The 17,955-nt window shown below is 52.5% G+C and overlaps 1 protein-coding gene across 4 annotated transcripts in view; it reads left to right on the top strand.

Annotated features, from left to right (window-relative positions):
* Nucleotides 1-17,955, top strand: part of BPNT1 (3'(2'), 5'-bisphosphate nucleotidase 1) — a 238,623-nt gene that overhangs the window by 62,213 nt on the left and 158,455 nt on the right. The gene's annotated exons all lie outside the window — the stretch shown is intronic.

The following is a 17,955-nucleotide window of genomic DNA, read 5'->3' as shown; positions in this document are numbered from 1 at the left end:
ATGTCAAATCTCAGAGTTCATACTTTTTTAGAACCCTCTTAAAACCTACTTTCCCATTTAGGAGTGAGTCATTGTGTTAATGTTTGAAACTACAGGTTAGTTCTAAGAAGACCGGTTCCTGCATATGCTTTGGTAGCAAAACATATGAAAACAGGCTTCAATGTATTTTAGTTTATTGTTTTTATATGACAGTAATGTAACCAAATGATTGCTTTATTGCGTGTACATGGAGCAGGGTGTGGGGGAATGAAATGAAGGAACAACAACCAGAAGACCTTTACTGAGTTATGTTCGCATATGTGGCAGCCCAGGTGGGTGTTCAAGTGTCTAGTACTTTCTAAAGTCGGCCTCAAGGAGAAAAGAATGAAATTTGAGGAATTCCATAGGAGTTAGCCATGAGATCAAAAGCACCATCACTGAGATCTTTTGTATCTCAGTGGGAACAGACCAAAATGGTTGTGACTCCAACCATGGGAATCTGTTCAGTTTGTGGTGAAGTGGACGGAACAGATGCCCATTGCACCTGCTGCTCTTGTCAATTTGCTACATTACCCAAACTTGTGTGCAAGGCGTCCTCTTGTTCTTAGTCCTCAAATATGAAGACGGTTAATAATATTATCTGGGCTTTACGTAAAAGTATTAGGCTTGCATGAAGTGGTGAAGACAGAAAGGGTTACACGGGGAAATCTAGTTCGTTCTTGTGCTTGCAGAGCACCAACTTACCAGGTGCTTCTTTTTCTCTCACTCTGCCGTGTGCATGGTGCTCATCTGTCTGGGGTCTAAGTCATGAGCCGAGTCATGAGCCGACTCCGTCTTGCTCTACTGGTGCGAGTCTAATTTTGGAGGGTCTTTGGGAGAAGGGTTTAGAGCACGAAACCTTGCCCATCATGTTGGTGTCCTTCAGCCTAGCAAGAATAGGTGAAATTGTGACCTTTAAGAGATTGTGTAGTTTCTTCTCAGATTGTCATCCTTGATTCCTCTATTTGCCTGACTCTTGAGCTATATTCATACAACAGTAGACTGTCCCACTGCCTTTAAAAAGAGAATGGTGGGGGGCGTGGCCAAGATGGCGGCGTAGACGGTCGCAGGTCCAGTGAGCTCCTCGTCCCGTCGCTACCCAAGGCCGATAATTAGCACAGTGTTCCCCCCCCCCAAAAGTCGTTATCGGCGACTGGGATGTGCCGGGAAGCTTAGGGACGTGGTGACAGCGAAGAGGGTGCATCAGTGAGACGGGGAGCCGCAGCTACCGCCCAGTCCACACGCGAACAGGTGCCGGGAGCGCCGGGTGGAGCACCAGAAGCAGCAGAGCGGCGAGCCGGCCCGGCGGGGCACGAGTGCCTGGAGGTGCCGAACCTGAGCAGCGGCACAGCGGAGGCCCGGCAGCAGAGGTTCGTGGACCGCGGACCTCCCCTTTCCTCCCCCCCCCCCCCCCCCCCCCCCCCCCCCTCCCCTGGTCGTGGAGCGGCAGTCGGCCGACAGCGGCAAGAGACAGAGGACCGCGGCGAGGGCCCACCAACGGAGAATACCCCCGCACACGGAACGTTGCGCCGCCTGCGAGGAGGTGAGGAGGCACGAGTGCGATGGAGAACGGCAGAAGACTCCCCCACGGCCGCCAGCGCCGCGTGGGGCAGCATCGGGAGAGGGCCCGGGGGGCCTGGTGGGCCACGCAGATCGCTCTAAAGCAGCTGGCGAGGGGTCGACACATTGGCCCCGAGACTGGATCGGGGTCCCGGCGGTGCAAAGCTGCAGTGTCGGCGGTCGCCCGGCGCGGACGCTCCCAACCCCAGGGATAGATCAGGAGGCGCCATTTTAAACTGCTAGGCCTGCCGGGGAGCTCATAGAGTTCACCCGCAGCCAGGGCGACCGGGAGAGACTAACCAACGGGGAGTAAGCGCAGTGACCCCGGGGCTTGGAACCCATCACCTGAAACCCTGCACGACAGCGGCCGCAGTGTCAGCGGACGCCCGACCCGGGCGCACCCGACTTCGGACCACAGTGAGAGGCGCCATTTTGAGCGGTCGGACCTTGGCGACGCGAGGGACCGTTCCCCGCTGGGACGCCCGGGAGGGTCCTGCCACCGGGGAGACAACACGGCGGCCCCTGGGGCAGGGAGCCCTTCCCTCAAGACCCTAGCAGAGAGGAGGCTGCGGAGTCGGCAGTCGCCGAATGGACACATCACTCGTTGCCGGCGAGCACAAAAGCGCCGGGCACATAGAACAATCCTTCGGAGGGGCCGGTGAGGGCCGAGACCGAGGACACAATGACCGTCCAGCGGAGGAAAGGGGACCACACACTCCCAGAACTGCTCGCTAAGACCCAGGCGAGGAATGAAAAAGGGCCGCCCTCGCCCGAGACCACCAACACGCTCAGAGATGACTTCAAAACGTTGCAACAAGAAGTGGCAGGAGAGGTCCGGGACATTAGAAGAGAGGTAGACGGCCTAGGGGAACGAGTGGCAGCCATTGAAGAGACTGACCAAGCCAGGAGCGAGGAAATAGAACATACGGGTCCGGGGGGGGGGGGGCCCTCTTAAGGAAGAGGGGACAGACATAACAAGCTACCTGCAAGCCTTATTTTGCGACGTCCTGGGGGAACCAACAGACTTTGTGGTGAGGATAGACAGGGCACACAGAGTGGGGCTCCCTAGACGTTCGTCTGCCCACCCCTCACCGGACATATTGGCTTTCCTGCCGGACTTCCCGCTCAAAGAAAGGATCCTTAAGTAAGCTCAGCGAAAACAACCCCTTCAGTTACGCAACTGCCCAATTGCCCTGTATCAAGACCTCTCGGCCATCACACTACAAAAGCGGAAGGCCTTCAAGATAGCCACAGACTTTGTACGGAAGGCGCAGATACCATACTCCTGGGGTCACCCGTTAAGACTGGTGTTTAAGTGGAAAGGAGCCCTCCATCAACTGTGATCACTGCATGACACTTGTGTGCTCTTGGGCATAGAGCAACCGGAAGAGCAAACACCCACGGAACTATCACAAGGGCAAGCTAAAGAAGGATGGCAAAGTGTCGGCCGCAGACGCTCGCCCAAACCACACTTGAAACCCGAGGCCCACGTCATCTCTCAAGAGAGGGCCTTAGCCATCCGAGAGGGGGCCAAAGAAACGTCGACTGCCGACTGAGCTCATACAATGGGGGGGGACTGCTCAGCACTCTTTTGCACCTGGGCCGGGAGGGGGCGGGCGGGGGGCTACAGTAGCCACCACGTGGAAGCGCTCCACCAAACTACTGCACCGTAGCCCTGCGATGGACCTGCAGGACTGGGACACTGACTTCTCACTGTTGGGGTGTTGGGGTAGGGAGGGTTGGGGTGGTGTGAAGTCTCGCGAAGAGGGCGAGACGTGGGATTTTGTTGGGGTGGTAGGAGGGAGGGGTGAGGGGGAGGAAAGCGGGGGGAGGGGATGGGAGTTGGGGTTTGGGGGGGGTTGGGAGAGGTTGGGGGGCAGAGGTTGGGAGGGAAGTTGACACCCCTCGTCCACCTTTTTCTTTGTTTTTCTTAGGCCTTCAGTTTTACTCCAACACTGCACTCAGAGCATTGACAGCCACCCAGATGCCTGATGACGCACTCCAGACTTAAGGTCCTTTCCCTGAACGTGCGAGGGCTCAATAACCCCATTAAGCACCGTGCAGTCCTGTCCCTACTGGAACACTCCTCGGCAGATATTTGCCTTCTCCAGGAGACGCACTTGCTGCCCAAAGACCAACACTGATTTAAATCCCGTGCCTTTCCCACACAGCTCTTCTCGTCTTCCTCCAGGAAGGTTGCCGGGGTAGCAATACTAGTATCCAAATCATTCACAGGCAAGGCTCTTCAGCGGGAGGCGGAAATAAAAGGGCGACTGCTGGTACACCGCTTCCTAATAGCAGGCATAACTATTCTGGTGGGCTCGGTCTACGCGCCCAACGAGGGACAAGAAACATTTCTCCAGACAGCGCTAGCAGCTGCCACAGCCAACAATGAGCGACACCTGCTGATTGGAGGCGATTTAAATTTAGTTTTCCACAACACAGCAGACCGCTCCTGCCAGAGGTGGGGTAAGGTGGGGGCCCTCCAAGTCCGGACACGCACACCTCCTAGATCTTGGCCTCACCGACTTCTGGAGACACCTACATACACGCAGCACTGCTTACACTTACCACTCATGGGCCCACAAGACTTACGCCAGGTTGGACTACTTCCTCTGCACGTCCCCACTCGTAGCGCGAGCACAAGATGCAGATATCCTACCAGCCTCGCTGTCTGACCACTCCCCGGTGGTGGCCACCTTCCTACAGCCAGCCACACCGACCCCACAACGTCACTGGCGGCTTAGGGAATCCCTTCTCCATACCCCCTCAACACTAGAACGGATTAAAACGGCTATCACACAATTCCCGACACATAACAACAATACAGATACCACACGAGCCACTCAATGGGCTGCCCTTAAGGCGGTCCTACGCGGGGAGTTTATCTCTATAGCCACAGCCAACAATAAGGAAAGGGCGCAGAAAAGAGCCGAACTTATGCAACGAGTCTCAGAACTGGAGCAAATGCGCGGCGCCGGCCTGGCGTCAATTGTGCGCCAAGAGGAAAATGTTAGCCGCACTAGACCAAAATGCAGCGGAATATGTGGCCCTCCGTCTCCGGCGGGCGTACTACATGGGGGGAGATCACTGCGGCCGGCTACTGGCGAACAAGTTGCGTGAGTAGGGCCAGAGGCAAGGGGTGCAGGCTATACAGGCAGATAGGGGCAACCTTACCTCAGATGATGCGGCAATAGCGGAGTCTTTCGGATCGTATTATCGGTCCCTTTCTACCAGTGACACGCTCAACGTGCAAGCGGGTCAGTCTTACCTACAGGGAGCACACCTCCCGTCCTTGAACCCAGCCCAAGCGGACTTTCTGGATAGGCCCATAGACCTACAAGAGGTGGTGTCCGCGATCTCCCACCTGAAACCCGGGAAGTCCCCTGGGCCCGACGGTTACCCCACGACCTTTTATAAGACGTTCTGCCACCAGGTGGCCCCCCTCCTGCGAGATCTTTTTAACTACTTCGACCAGCCTGGCGCGATCCCCGCGGACCTTCTGGAGGCTTCAATCTCGGTCATACCGAAGCATGGCAGAGACGCGACCCGCTGCAGCTCGTATCGGCCGATATCGCTTTTAAACATAGACTTCAAACTTTACACGGGTATTCTAGCCAGCCGACTTGCACCTTACATGCAACAACTGGTGGAGCCAGACCAAGCAGGGTTTATACCCCAGCGACAGACCAGCGACAACACCAAGCGGGTCCTCCACCTCATTGAAGCAGGGTCGCGTACGAAATCGGACTGCTTGCTCGTAACTATTGACGCCGAAAAGGCATTCGATAGGGTGCACTGGCCCTATCTTGAGCAGGTCCTACATCAGTTTGGCCTGGGGGACGTCCTCTGTACCCGCATCCTCAATTGCCACGGTCGACCCAACGCCACGGTAAGAGTTAACGGGCATACTTCCCCACGCTTCCGGATCACCAGTGAGACCAGGCAAGGCTGCCCCCTCTCCCCCATCTTGTTTGCCCTCTACATGGAGCCGCTGGCTCAGAGAGTCTGGCAACATGCTCTCATCAAGGGCATTCGGTTTGGTGGAGACACACACACAATCAGCCTCCTACACGGACGACATCTTGCTCTCTCTGACCGACCCTGTTCAATCGCTACGGGCACTCTTTATTGAACTTGACAGGTTTGCACGCGCCTCCGGGTTCAAAATCAACACAGAAAAGTCGATTGCCCTTAATATTTTCCCTGGCACCCGAGACCTTAGCTGCAGTACGAGAGGAACATGCTATGCAATGGTCGGACTCCACAGTCCCCTACTTAGGTGTTCTCCTAGGCCCTACCCTCCCGGCCACGGTGGAAGCGAATTATACCAAGCTTTGCGTGCAGATCCGTGACGAGCTCCGGAGATGGAAACAATACTCCCTCTGCTGGCTGGGGAGGATAGCCGCCACGAAAATGACTCACCTGCCGTAGATCCTTTATTTGTTTCAGACCCTTCCCCTGCGACCACCGCAAGGCTGGATCCAACAGATGCAGGCCAAACTGGCACGCTACATCTGGCAGGGCCGCCGACCGCGCTTCAAACAGACCATCGCAGTCCTCCCGCCGGGCCATGGTGGAGTAGGGATACCGGATCTACAGCTCTATTTTTACGCCGCACAACTCTGGAGCCTGGTGGAATGGCACCAATTGGAATCAGGTAAGACCTGGCTCTCCCAAGATCAAGCAGTGGCAGGCATGCCCCTGCTAGGAATTCCCTTTCTCCCCAGGCGTCACCGGCCAGCGAACCTGTACGCCTCCTACATCACAGGCACGGTCATGGAGGTGTGGGACCGTGTCGCCACCAAACACGAACTGACATCTTTCCCATCTCCCATGACGCCTCTATTTGCGAACCCCGATTTTACACCGGGACTCGATCCAAACGCGAACTGGCGACGAAATCCCTGCAAGGCACTGGGGCATCTTTTTAATCTGGAAGGGATCTTTTCCTTTCAACAGATGAAGGAAAACTCTATGGCATTCCAGAGGGAGATAGGCTAGCTTATCTTCAGGTGCGACACTGGGCTCTTAACCCCGAAGTTAAACCAGGAGCACACCGACACCTTACCCCCTATGAAAAATGGCTGGTCACTCGCACCTCTGATAAGAAGTTGATCTCTGACCTGTATCAATTTCTCCTACTCACGAATGTCCACACATATAACGCGGGCAGGTGTCGTTGGGAACGGGAACTTGGAAGGTCCCTGACGCACAAGGAATAGAGTGGTATCTACCACAGAGCACGACACTCCGCCTACCATGCTGGTTTGATTGAAACCCTAACCAAAGGGGCCACATACTGGTATCGCACACCTGAACGTCTTCACCAAGCAGACCCCAACATTAGTGACCGTTGCCTGGAGTTGTGATCGCATACAAGGGTACTGGGACATGATATTAGATGACATTGATTCCCACTTGGATACACAGCTCCCCCGTTTCCCTGCCTACATTCTGCTGGGGCTGCCCAACGCCCTGATGTATATCCTCTGAAGTCTCAAAGGGGCCGTCTCATCGCCATAGCATTGGGGGGCAGCCACACAAAACATCTTAGCACACTGGAGAACACCACAGGCCCCCCCACACACGGGTTGGTTGCACAGGTTATGGATGGTGCTTGGCATGGAGAAACTGTCCCTGGTACAGGCCGGATGGGGGGACGAATTTCCAGAGTTCTGGCGACCCTTTCTGACACTGCTCACAGGGGAGTTTTGTGAACTGAGCTGTCCTAGATACCTACGGCTTCTCCGTTTGGCAGATACCCCAATACCGGAACCGAACCCATCTAAGTGGAATCGGATGGGCAGGCGCTGGTAACTCTCACCTTATTTTTTCTCCTTGCGGCTTTGGGGTTATTCCTTTATGTGGTGGACGGCGGGGGGATGTCGAGGGACACGTTCTGCTGCTCAATAGTGATGTATACGGCCTATGTTATTGACCTGCTCCTACGGAGGCTGAACATGCCTCACTTACTCACACTGGAGCTTGACATGTCGTACTTGTTTGGTGTGTGGCGGTTCTACTGTCCTTTTCTTGGTGAAAATTCAATAAAAGATTTAAACAAAAGAGAATGGCTCCTGCTCACGTCACTAACTCCCATACTCTGCTGGGCACTGAGCCCCAAGACAGGAATAGAATACCTTTATGGTCACTCACCGTAATACCAAAGCATTTCCCACATCGAATCACAACAAATACAGAACTTTGCCAACAATGCACTGTCCCACAAAGTAGTGTGCGGTTTGTCAAAAAATGTGCATTGGTTCCCTGCAGAGGTGAGTAATCTGCTTTGTTCGAGGCATGTGGGCTGCTGAATTCATATCTGTGCATAGTCCGCCACCTAGTGTTGGGTCCGGATGATTGCACATTGTTGTCCTGGAAGAGTCTTCGAAGTATCACGAGATAGGTGGCTCCTCCCCTGGACTACAGTGCGCATGGGCATCGCCTCCATCCCCAGATTGTTTTTTTCCGCCATCGGGTTCGGATGGTTTTCGGTACCCTCTCTCGGGACCGATAGTTTGTTCTACTTTTCTCGAGACCAAAAGGTCTTTAGGCTGGGCGTCGGTATTGTTGCGTTCGGGTTTACTTACTGACTCTCAGCTCCGATCTCCTACTGCCCCTCCACGTGCTTCGACGCGGACGGGCCTACACTACACTCTTGCTATGGAGCGGACGCCATTCAAAAAGTGTCCGCTGTGTCACTCAAAGTATTCTCACCTTGACGTGCACCCAGTGTGCAATACATGCTTGTCACCGGATCATCGTGAGGACACTTGCATGGCGTGTTCCAAATTTAGGAGCAAGAAAACTTTGAAGATTCGCCGGGCTAATCGGCTCCAGGCTCAATTGTCGGCTTCGGCACCCCCACCTGATGATATCTTCCAGGAATCGGTTGAGGGAGAAGACGACGTACAAGAATCGGACTCCGGCCCCGCGTCCGGAGAAGAGACCGGCGACGCGGGTGATGAGGCCTATGACGAAGTCTCCGACGAGGTAGGGGACGACGACCGGGCTTGTCCCGCAATGGGTGATAGCTCGGACGAAGAGCATCCCCAACAAGACTCCGGGGTTACTCCCCGTTATACGGCCCAGGTCGAGGGATCGCCTTCGGGCCTTACCCAAGATCTAACGACCAGTCCTACGTCCCCGCCTCCGGGCCCGGTCACGGACATTTCTCACAAGAAACCGAAAGTGAAGCCAACTGGTCTCGCACCCTCGGATGCGAAACCGAAACCAAAAGTGGCGCTGGTGAAAAAGGTTCTGGAGGCGTCAACTTCCACGAAACCCAAAATGGCCGACTTGAAGAGCCACGCCAAAATGGCTGACCAGAGGAGCCGCGCAAAAGTGGCCGACCCAAAGCCATCTGGGTCGGCGCCGAAGGTGAAGGCATCCGACGCGGCTGCGTCGGCACCGAAAGGGGTCGCGGACCCGAAGACGGCTTCTAAAAAGCGTCACGCCGACAGTGCGCCAGGCCATGGGGCGTCGGCGCCGAAGAAGAGGCTTACCGTCGAACACGCTCTCGAAGACGAAGAGTCGCTCGAGTCGTTTGAGCCCTCGGCGTCCCTTACCAAGAAGGTGGGAGAATCCTTACGGCGGATCCAGCAGTCTGTGGTTCCCAGCCAGGACCCTGCGGGGCCTAGGCCCACGACGAAGCCTGCCAAGGGGCAAACGCCCATTCGTTTTACCCTTCCTCCCAAGTCGGCGCCGAAAGCCTTCGCGCCTAAGCAGAGCGGACACTCTCAGGACATCTTGTCGCCGAAGGCTGCCTTGGTGGTGTCGAAGCTTCGGCTCCAGCCGCTCGCGGCGGAAGAACGTCGTGAGGTGCACATCGACGCCAACACGGGAAAATTGTCGCTCCTCAAGAGGAAGATTACATCGGAGCCGACCTTGGAACCTTTTAAGATTCCACTCAAGAGCAAAAAGTACTCTGCGGACTCTTCGGCTCTGATGGAACCACTGTCTCCACAAGCCCTGGAACACTCGCCGGCCCATTCCCCCGTGCCTGACGTCGACGAGGAAGAGGCCGAGTACACCTATCCTGCGTACTAAGACCCGGACGAGGAGCAGGTGCCCTGGACAGCAGGCGACGACGCAAACGACCCGCAGTCGGGGCAAGACACTCAACTTTTCGCCGCAAAGACGTCCCCGACGGAGGACTCGGCGGCATTCAATGCACTGATAGAGAGAGCTGCGGCGAACCATGACGTCGAGCTCCACTCGGATCCAGTGGATGCGGACTTTTTGGTCGACACCTTCTCAGTCGCCGAAAAGCAAGTCAAGACGCTTCCAATGCTTAAAGGAGTGCTGAAGCATGCACAGGAGGTGTTCAAGGAGCCCACCCGGGCGCGGGTGGTCAATCCTCGCATCGACAGGAAGTATAAAGCGGCGCCCACGGATCCCACTTATATTAAGGGACACTTGCCATTGGACTCCCTGGTGGTTTCCAACGCTCGAAAAAGGGCAAATTCGCAAACGACTGGTGACGCTCCTCCCCCTGACAAAGAGTCCAAAATCTTTGAGGCATCAGGCAAACGCATTGCTGCACAGGCAGCAAACATCTGGAGGATCTCTAACACTCAAGCCCTGCTCGCACGTTATGATAGGGCCCATTATGACACATTAGAGGCCATCCTTCAACACTTGCCTGACCAGTATAAGGAGGCGGGGGAGATGCTCATTCAGGAGGGTAAACTTATTACAAATGCGTCCATCAAGTGTGCCCTAGATGTAGCTGACACTGCCTCAAGGGCCATCAATACAAGTGTTTTACTTAGACGTCATGCCTGGCTTCGTATTTCAGGGTTCAAACCCGACATACAAACCACAATATTGGGGCAGACAGTGAATCCTGACCATCTGTTCGGCCCAGAGGTGGATGCCTCCCTAGAAAAAATGAAAAAAGATACTGAAACTGCCAAATCTATGGGAGCTTTACAAAGCCAGCAGTTTCGGGGTGGTTCTTTTCGCCGCTCCAACTCAAGAGGCACCTCAAGGGGCCAGGCATCCCAATCCACGCAATACTACAAGGGTGGCTCCCAGTCCTCGTATAACAACAACAAGGGCAGGGGTGGCTACAGAGGCAACAATATCAAAGGCAGGGGACGTGGAAACAATGCATCCAGGTCCACCACCACCAACAAGCAGTGACGTCTTGTCACTTCCCCCCGATCACACGACACCTGTCGGGGGGAGACTCCAACAGTTCCTGCCGGCGTGGAGATCCATCACCACGGACAGGTGGGTGAGGTCTCTTATCCAGTACGGGTACTGTCTAGAACTTACATCTATTCCACCAGACATACCGCCAAGAAGCCGTGCTATGTCCGACGAGCACTTGACCTTGTTGCAGCAAGAAGTTCTGGTCATGCTGCAAAAAGGGGCAATAGAGCTCGTTCCATTGCAAGAACGGGGAACGGGGGTTTACTCCCGTCCTTTTTGGGGATTAAGAAATACAGGATCACTCAGGCCGATCCTGGACCTCAGGCCACTGAACTGGTACATCAACTCGGAGCACTTCCATATGCTCACATTGCAGCAGGTGCTTCCCCTGCTTCAACAGGGGGACTTCCTAGCGACGCTGGATCTGAAGGATGCCTATTTTCATATTCCCCTGCATCCTTCCCACAGAAGGTTTCTCAGATTCAAGATTTTAGACCAGCACTACCAGTTCAGGGTCCTGCCGTTCGGGGTCACCACGGCACCAAGAGTTTTTACAAAATGCCTAGCGACGGTGGCGGCGCATCTCCGTCGCCAGCACGTCCATGTCTTTCCATACCTGGACGATTGGCTTATTCAGGCAAAGACGGAACAGCAGTGCGTAGACCACGTGTCACGCACCATTCACCTCCTGCACGATCTGGGATTCTCTCTGAACTACCCAAAGTCCCATCTCCAGCCCGCCCACGTGCGACAGTATCTGGGCGCGACTATCAACACTCTGGCAGCCACTGCGCAGCCAAATTCAGTGAGAATCGCCAGTATCCAGGCGCTGATCCAACGATTCAGACCCCAACACTCGCTTCCAGCGAGGGTGTTCATGCAGTTGATAGGCATGATGGCCTCCTGCATCTCCATTGTCCCGCACGCGAGACTACATATGCGTCCGCTTCAGGAGTGCCTTGCACGTCAGTGGACTCAGGCTCATGGGCGACTGACAGACCTAGTGTTGGTGAGCGGTCGGGCATACAACTCTCTGCATTGGTGGAATCCACAAAACCTTTGCAAGGGCCGACCATTCCAGGAGCCTGTCCCACAGATCATCCTGACGACGGACGCCTCTCTCCAGGGATGGGGAGCGCATGTACTCCACTACACTGTGCAGGGACTGTGGACACTTCAGCAAAGGAAGATGCACATCAATGTGTTGGAACTGATGGCAATCTTCATGGCCCTAAAGGCGTTCAAAGTACATCTGTGCAACAAGGTCGTGTTGATCCGGACGGACAACATGACGGCCATGTACTACATCCAGAAGCAGGGAGGTACACACTCTCCACAGCTGTCTCACCTGGCTCAGAGCATGTGGAAGTGGGCCATTCAGAGGAACATCTTCCTCATGGCAGAGCATCTCCCGGGCAAGGACAATCAAATGGCAGATCTGCTCAGCAGGCACAGCCATCAGATGCACGAGTGGGAGATACATCCATCAGTACTCCAACCGTACTTCCAAAGGTGGGGTCATCCAGAGATAGACCTGTTCGCCACAAAGGAGAACGCAAAATGCCAAAGCTTCGCCGCCAGGTTCCCACACCCCCAATCACAGGGCAATGCGATGTGGATGAACTGGTCAGGCAGATTTGCGTACGCTTTTCCACCAGCGCCTCTGATACCGCTGGTGGCACGCAAGCTCAGGCAACACTCGATGACGCTCATCCTGGTTGCTCCAACGTGGGCTCGCCAACCATGGTACACCACGTTTCTGGAACTCTCCGTGGTACCGCATCAGAGGCTTCATCTCACTCCCAGCCTTCTGACGCAGAGCCATGGCGACATTCAGCACCCAGATCCGCAACAGCTCAACCTGGCGATCTGGCTCCTGAAGTCCTAGAGTTTGGCTACCTCAATCTTCCCCCCGATTGTATGGACATCATTCGGGAGGCAAGGAAGCCCACTACGAGAGCTTGTTATGCGGCTAAATGGAAGAGGTTTGTCATCTACTGTGCGAACCACAGCATTGACCCGCTAGATGCTTCCATTCAGAACATCATATGTTACCTCCTTCACCTGTATCGATGTAATCTAGCGTACTCTTCCATCCGCATTCACCTGTCTGCCATGGCAGCATACCTCCAGAATAGGCAGCACCTGTCACTCTTTAAGGTCCCTGCTATCAAGGCCTTTCTGGAAGGACTCAAAAGGGTCATTCCACCAAGGACCCCACCAGCTCCAGAATGGAACCTCAATGTGGTTCTTACAAGGCTGATGGGTCCTCCCTTTGAGCCACTGCACTCTTGTGAGCTCCAGTTCTTAACTTGGAAGGTTGCGTTCCTAGTAGCAATTACATCGCTGCGGAGGGTGAGCGAGCTGCAGGCGCTCACCATCCAAGAACCTTTCTTCCAAATACATGCTAACAGGGTGGTGCTCCGCACTAACCCTAAATTCTTACCCAAAGTAGTCTCACAGTTCCACATGAACCAGACAATTGAATTGCCAGTGTTTTTCCAAAACCCAGAGACGCTGGCGGAGCGCATGCTCCACACTCTTGATGTGAAAAGGGCCTTGATGTATTATGTGGACAGGACAAAAGATTTCCGCAAAACCAAACAACTCTTTGTTGCTTTTGCCACACAACACAAGGGAAATGCAATCTCCAAAGCGGGGATTGCTCGATGGATAGTAAAGTGCATTCAGATCTGTTATGCTAAAGCTAAGCGCACTCTTACTATCCCACCAAGGGCCCACTCCACTAGGAAGTTGGGGGCCTCTATGGCCTTCCTAGGTAACATTCCCTTGGAAGACATCTGTAGAGCAGCCACATGGTCTACCACACATACCTTCACTAAGCACTACTGTGTAGACGTGCATTCCAGACAGCAGGCAGCTGTTGGTCAGGCTGTTCTAAAAACGCTTTTTCAAACTGCTGCAGCTGGCACGGGCGGCCGCTGTTAATGGAGGGACTGCTATGTATTCTATGCACAGATATGAATTCAGCAGCCCACATGCCTCGAACTGCAAATGCTACTTACCAGTATGCATCTGTTCTTGGCATGTAGGGCTGCTGATATTCATATCGCCCACCCTCCTCCCCGGCGCCTGTAGCAGCTGCAGTATTCATTCATATACACATATGCTCATAGCATGGTCATCACTCACTTTCTTCACTCCATCTCTGCCAATGGCTAAAAACAATCTGGGGATGGAGGCGATGCCCATGCGCACTGTAGTCCAGGGGAGGAGCCACCTATCTCGTGATACTTCGAAGACTCTTCCAGGACAACAATGTGCAATCATCCGGACCCAACACTAGGTGGCGGACTATGCACAGATATGAATATCAGCAGCCCTACATGCCAAGAACAGATGCATACTGGTAAGTAGCATTTGCAATAACTGCTACAATACAACACAATACAAGATACATGCAGTGAGTGAACTCTGGAAATGAGCAACACTAGAAAGAACTATTGCTGAATACATGCTGAAGGTTGCACAGCACGCAGCTTGAGCAATCCGCATTAATAATGTAATCAGCCTCATTCGTGGTCACAAACTAGCACAAAGACCCGGTTTATCACCATGTCTCGCGTTATCTGAGTCCAACAACTTGATGCGTAAACGGGGGCAACAAGATTTCATGCAACCAGCACCATATGTGGAAAGTTGCAGTTTATTGGAAGTTTCTTTACCATACTTTTCACCAAGATGAATTATTTCTTGTTTTACTTTATTTTATTTATTATTATTATTTTTTTTTGGGAAAACCTTTATTGAACATTCTCAACCAGATACAAACACGGGCCTACAACCCACCAGGGCTGGCCGCTAAGCAATTGCAATACAGTACTACGGTGAAAACTTCAGACCCAGCCTCCCGGGGGCATAATCGTTAATTCCACAGTACTTACTGGTTGGAAGACCCACCAAATTGCAAACAGGATACAAAAGGTTTCATTTTATAATATAAGATAGAAGGATCAGGTGCCATACAATTTCTCAAGCTACGAAGTGGGGGCGAGCGAAATAGCAATGTGTCCATAGGTAATCCATTTTCATGAAGAGCAGTGGCGTTTAAGCAAACGACACCCAGGATAAACAAGCATACTATTACGATTAGCGCCAGCAATTATGCCCGCCCCTTGGCCCTGAATCATCGCGAGAGTTGAGGCACAGATGTGAAAACCGAGATGGACCCAACAATGAACCCACTACACTGACCCGGAAAAGGAGAAAAGAAAAGGCCTAGGAAAGATAAGAAGAGAAAAAGGCCATAGAAACAAAGAAAAATAAAACTCCCATCGCCCACCCCCCCCACCCTGCACCCCTGCAGATGACTACGGCCTACCCCCCTAGCAGCGTGCCTGTCGCCCAAAAACCGAAACCCGAAATATAGAAGAAACAGAGAAAAAAGGAGAAGAAAGTAAACCCCACCCGAAGAGGGGAAATGGAGGAGGGCTTTATACAACGCACTCCCGGTCTCCAGCCCCCGACCTAACCAACCCTGCCCCGGACTCCGTTAAGTCAATAAAACATATCCGTTAACCATAATACCACAGTGAACCACCCAGGAAACAGTCTCAGCCTTGGCCCCGTCGATAAAATTTGCTAAGTCCATAAGGGGAAGAAAGCCCCGTCCTCAAAATGTCGAATAGTACACAGAGATTGGTAGAACAGGGGTCCACAGATGAAAAAAGGAATGCAGGTCCCAAGGTAGTCGGCTGGTACCAACGATGCCCCTCCCCGTCTCCGAAGCCAGTCTTCGTCCCATCCGCCATTTTGATAGACCGACTGGGGAGGGGGGTCGACACAGTCCAAAACAGGTCACAGTCCCAATTAAAAGTAACCGAAGTGGGGGCAGCATTCAAGTGTTTCGACAGTTGCAAAACCGGGGATCCCAACGGTTTATTTGAAACACAAAGCACAGTATTTTCAGGTAGTTCCACTGCGATGGGGGCAAATACAGCTTCCAGCGCCGGGGCTAAGTACGCCACCGGGGCGTCAATCGAAAAAGCGAGCTGGCCGCCGGGTCTCGGGCGTCAAGACACGATCCGGTCTCAATCCTTTGATTCCATCCACCGCCAACAACAGGCTGCAGGTCTGAGCTTTAACCGTCTCCTCGATGTACCTTCGCTTCACGATGTCGGAGAAACTCCGGAAGCACCTCATTGAAGTGCAAATCGGGTCACACACACGGATCCGAGGCAGGAAATCAGGATAGGTGGCAGGATATTAGAGCGTAGGACGGAGGTCAGCGGAGCCGGGAGACTATGCGGCCATCTTGGTTGGTGTCGTGGCTCCTCCCCCCTTGTTTTACTTTATTAATTGAAGCCGCGCATCCATGTATTTGTCTCAATTCACGATGAGCACAATTTAATTATATTTTTAGCTATCTCAACCCTTTTATACTAAATTTCATTATAGAATGCAAATAAACCTGTCGTAGTGTTAACCTGTTTTGCTATATGATTAATGGATTAAAAAATTGATCGGTTCCGACCCCTCTAATTCGTTCAGACATTTTTATTTTTTTATTTCAAATTGTTTATATTAAAAAAAAAAGTTAAAAGAAGGAAAACTTATCAATTGTACTTTGAATATTAGTATGGCCATTCTTGCATTCCTCATGATTACATAAATGGAAGTAAACATTGAACATCATAAATGTGATTGCTTTATCCTTAAACATGTAATTATCCAACTCCGAATTTGTCTTCGAGAATAGCCCAGGCCAAAATGGAGTGGTAAGCAACATGTCTCAGATTTAATGAGTATAACTGTTAGATACCTCACCCTCACCTCAACCATCGTTGTCATCTCTACCCAATATATTACTTATCACTGGCAGATAAAATGCCTCAGCTTCAGCCTTGGGAGAAAATATGTGATTTGCCTTCGTGGTTAATTTTCATTCCCACTGGATGGCAAAGTGACCCTTCAACTTTGAATGCGAGCAAGTCCTTTTAGGTTTTCCGTACCACAGTACACACGCTGTGCTGCGAGATGTATCGTTTACTATTCAGTCGGCCTACACCCTGCCCACATCATACCATTGGTTATTTTTTTGTCACTCTGACTTACTATCTTTCAATAGCTTAGCTCCTGTAGACTTCTTTTCCTTTCTTGTGTTAGCTCCACCATGGAGCATGGACCAAGTAGCAGTGTTCCTCCTTGTCATTAGCAACACACTATTTTTTTGGTAATCTCTCTGCTTCATGCTTTCTATTATTTCCACACATTTAAATTATTTTCCCATTTTTATAAGCATTTCAGTGGTACTATTCCTAGTCATTCAATCTACTCTTGTACTTTTAACACTAGCAATATAGATATGCTTTTACTTTAAATTTGTTTGTTTTAACATAATTACATTGTGACAAAAGATGCAATTTTATTTTACATTGGATGTTCTTCCTTTCCATGGGTTTTCTTTCAAATTAATCAATTCATGGGGCTATGTGTATTTGCACATCTTTCCAGCAATTTGAAATTTTCTTATTTTTCTTTTTTGGGAGCTTCTAATTTATGTTGCTTTCACCTTATTTGTTGTCACTATCGACGCTTTAGTAATACTGAGCCACAACGCGGGCAGATTAAGTTATGCTTTGTAATTACAAAACAAGGATGTTTCAATCAATCAATCTATTTGTAGCGTGCGCTATTTACCCATGAGGGTCTCAAGGCGCTGAGGGGGAAAGGGGTGTGGGGGGGCGGGGTGGAAGCTTTGCTACTGTTCGAAGAGTCAGGTCTTAAGGCGTCTTCTGAAGGCGAGTAGGTCTTCGGTCTGCCGTAGGTGGGTAGGAAGGGGGTTTCAGGCCTTGGCGGCGAGGTAGGAGAAGGATCTTCCGCCTGAGGTTGTTCGATGGATGCGGGGGACGGCGGCGAGGGCGAGGCCGGCGGCGAGGGGTGTGAGTCTGCTGTTCAGGTAGGCTGGTCCGGCGTTGTGGAGTGCTTTGTGTGCGTGGGTGAGGAGTTTGAAGGTGATACTCTTGTCGACGGGGAGCCAGTGTAGGTTTCTCAGGTGGGGGTGATGTGGCTGCGGCGGGGGACGTTGATGATCAGTCGGGCGGAGGCATTTTGGATGCAATGTAGTCGTCGTAGGAGTTTGGCTGGGATTCCGGCATAGAGTGCATTGCCATAGTTTAGCCTGCTGCTGACGAGGGCCTGTGTCACCGTTCTTCTTGGTTCGGTCGGGATCCACTTGTAGATCCTGCGGAGCAT

Source organism: Lissotriton vulgaris, chromosome 6 (assembly GCF_964263255.1).
Source record: "Lissotriton vulgaris chromosome 6, aLisVul1.2, whole genome shotgun sequence".
Taxonomy (NCBI): Eukaryota; Metazoa; Chordata; class Amphibia; order Caudata; family Salamandridae; genus Lissotriton; species Lissotriton vulgaris.
This window is presented reverse-complemented; position numbering and strand designations above follow the sequence as displayed.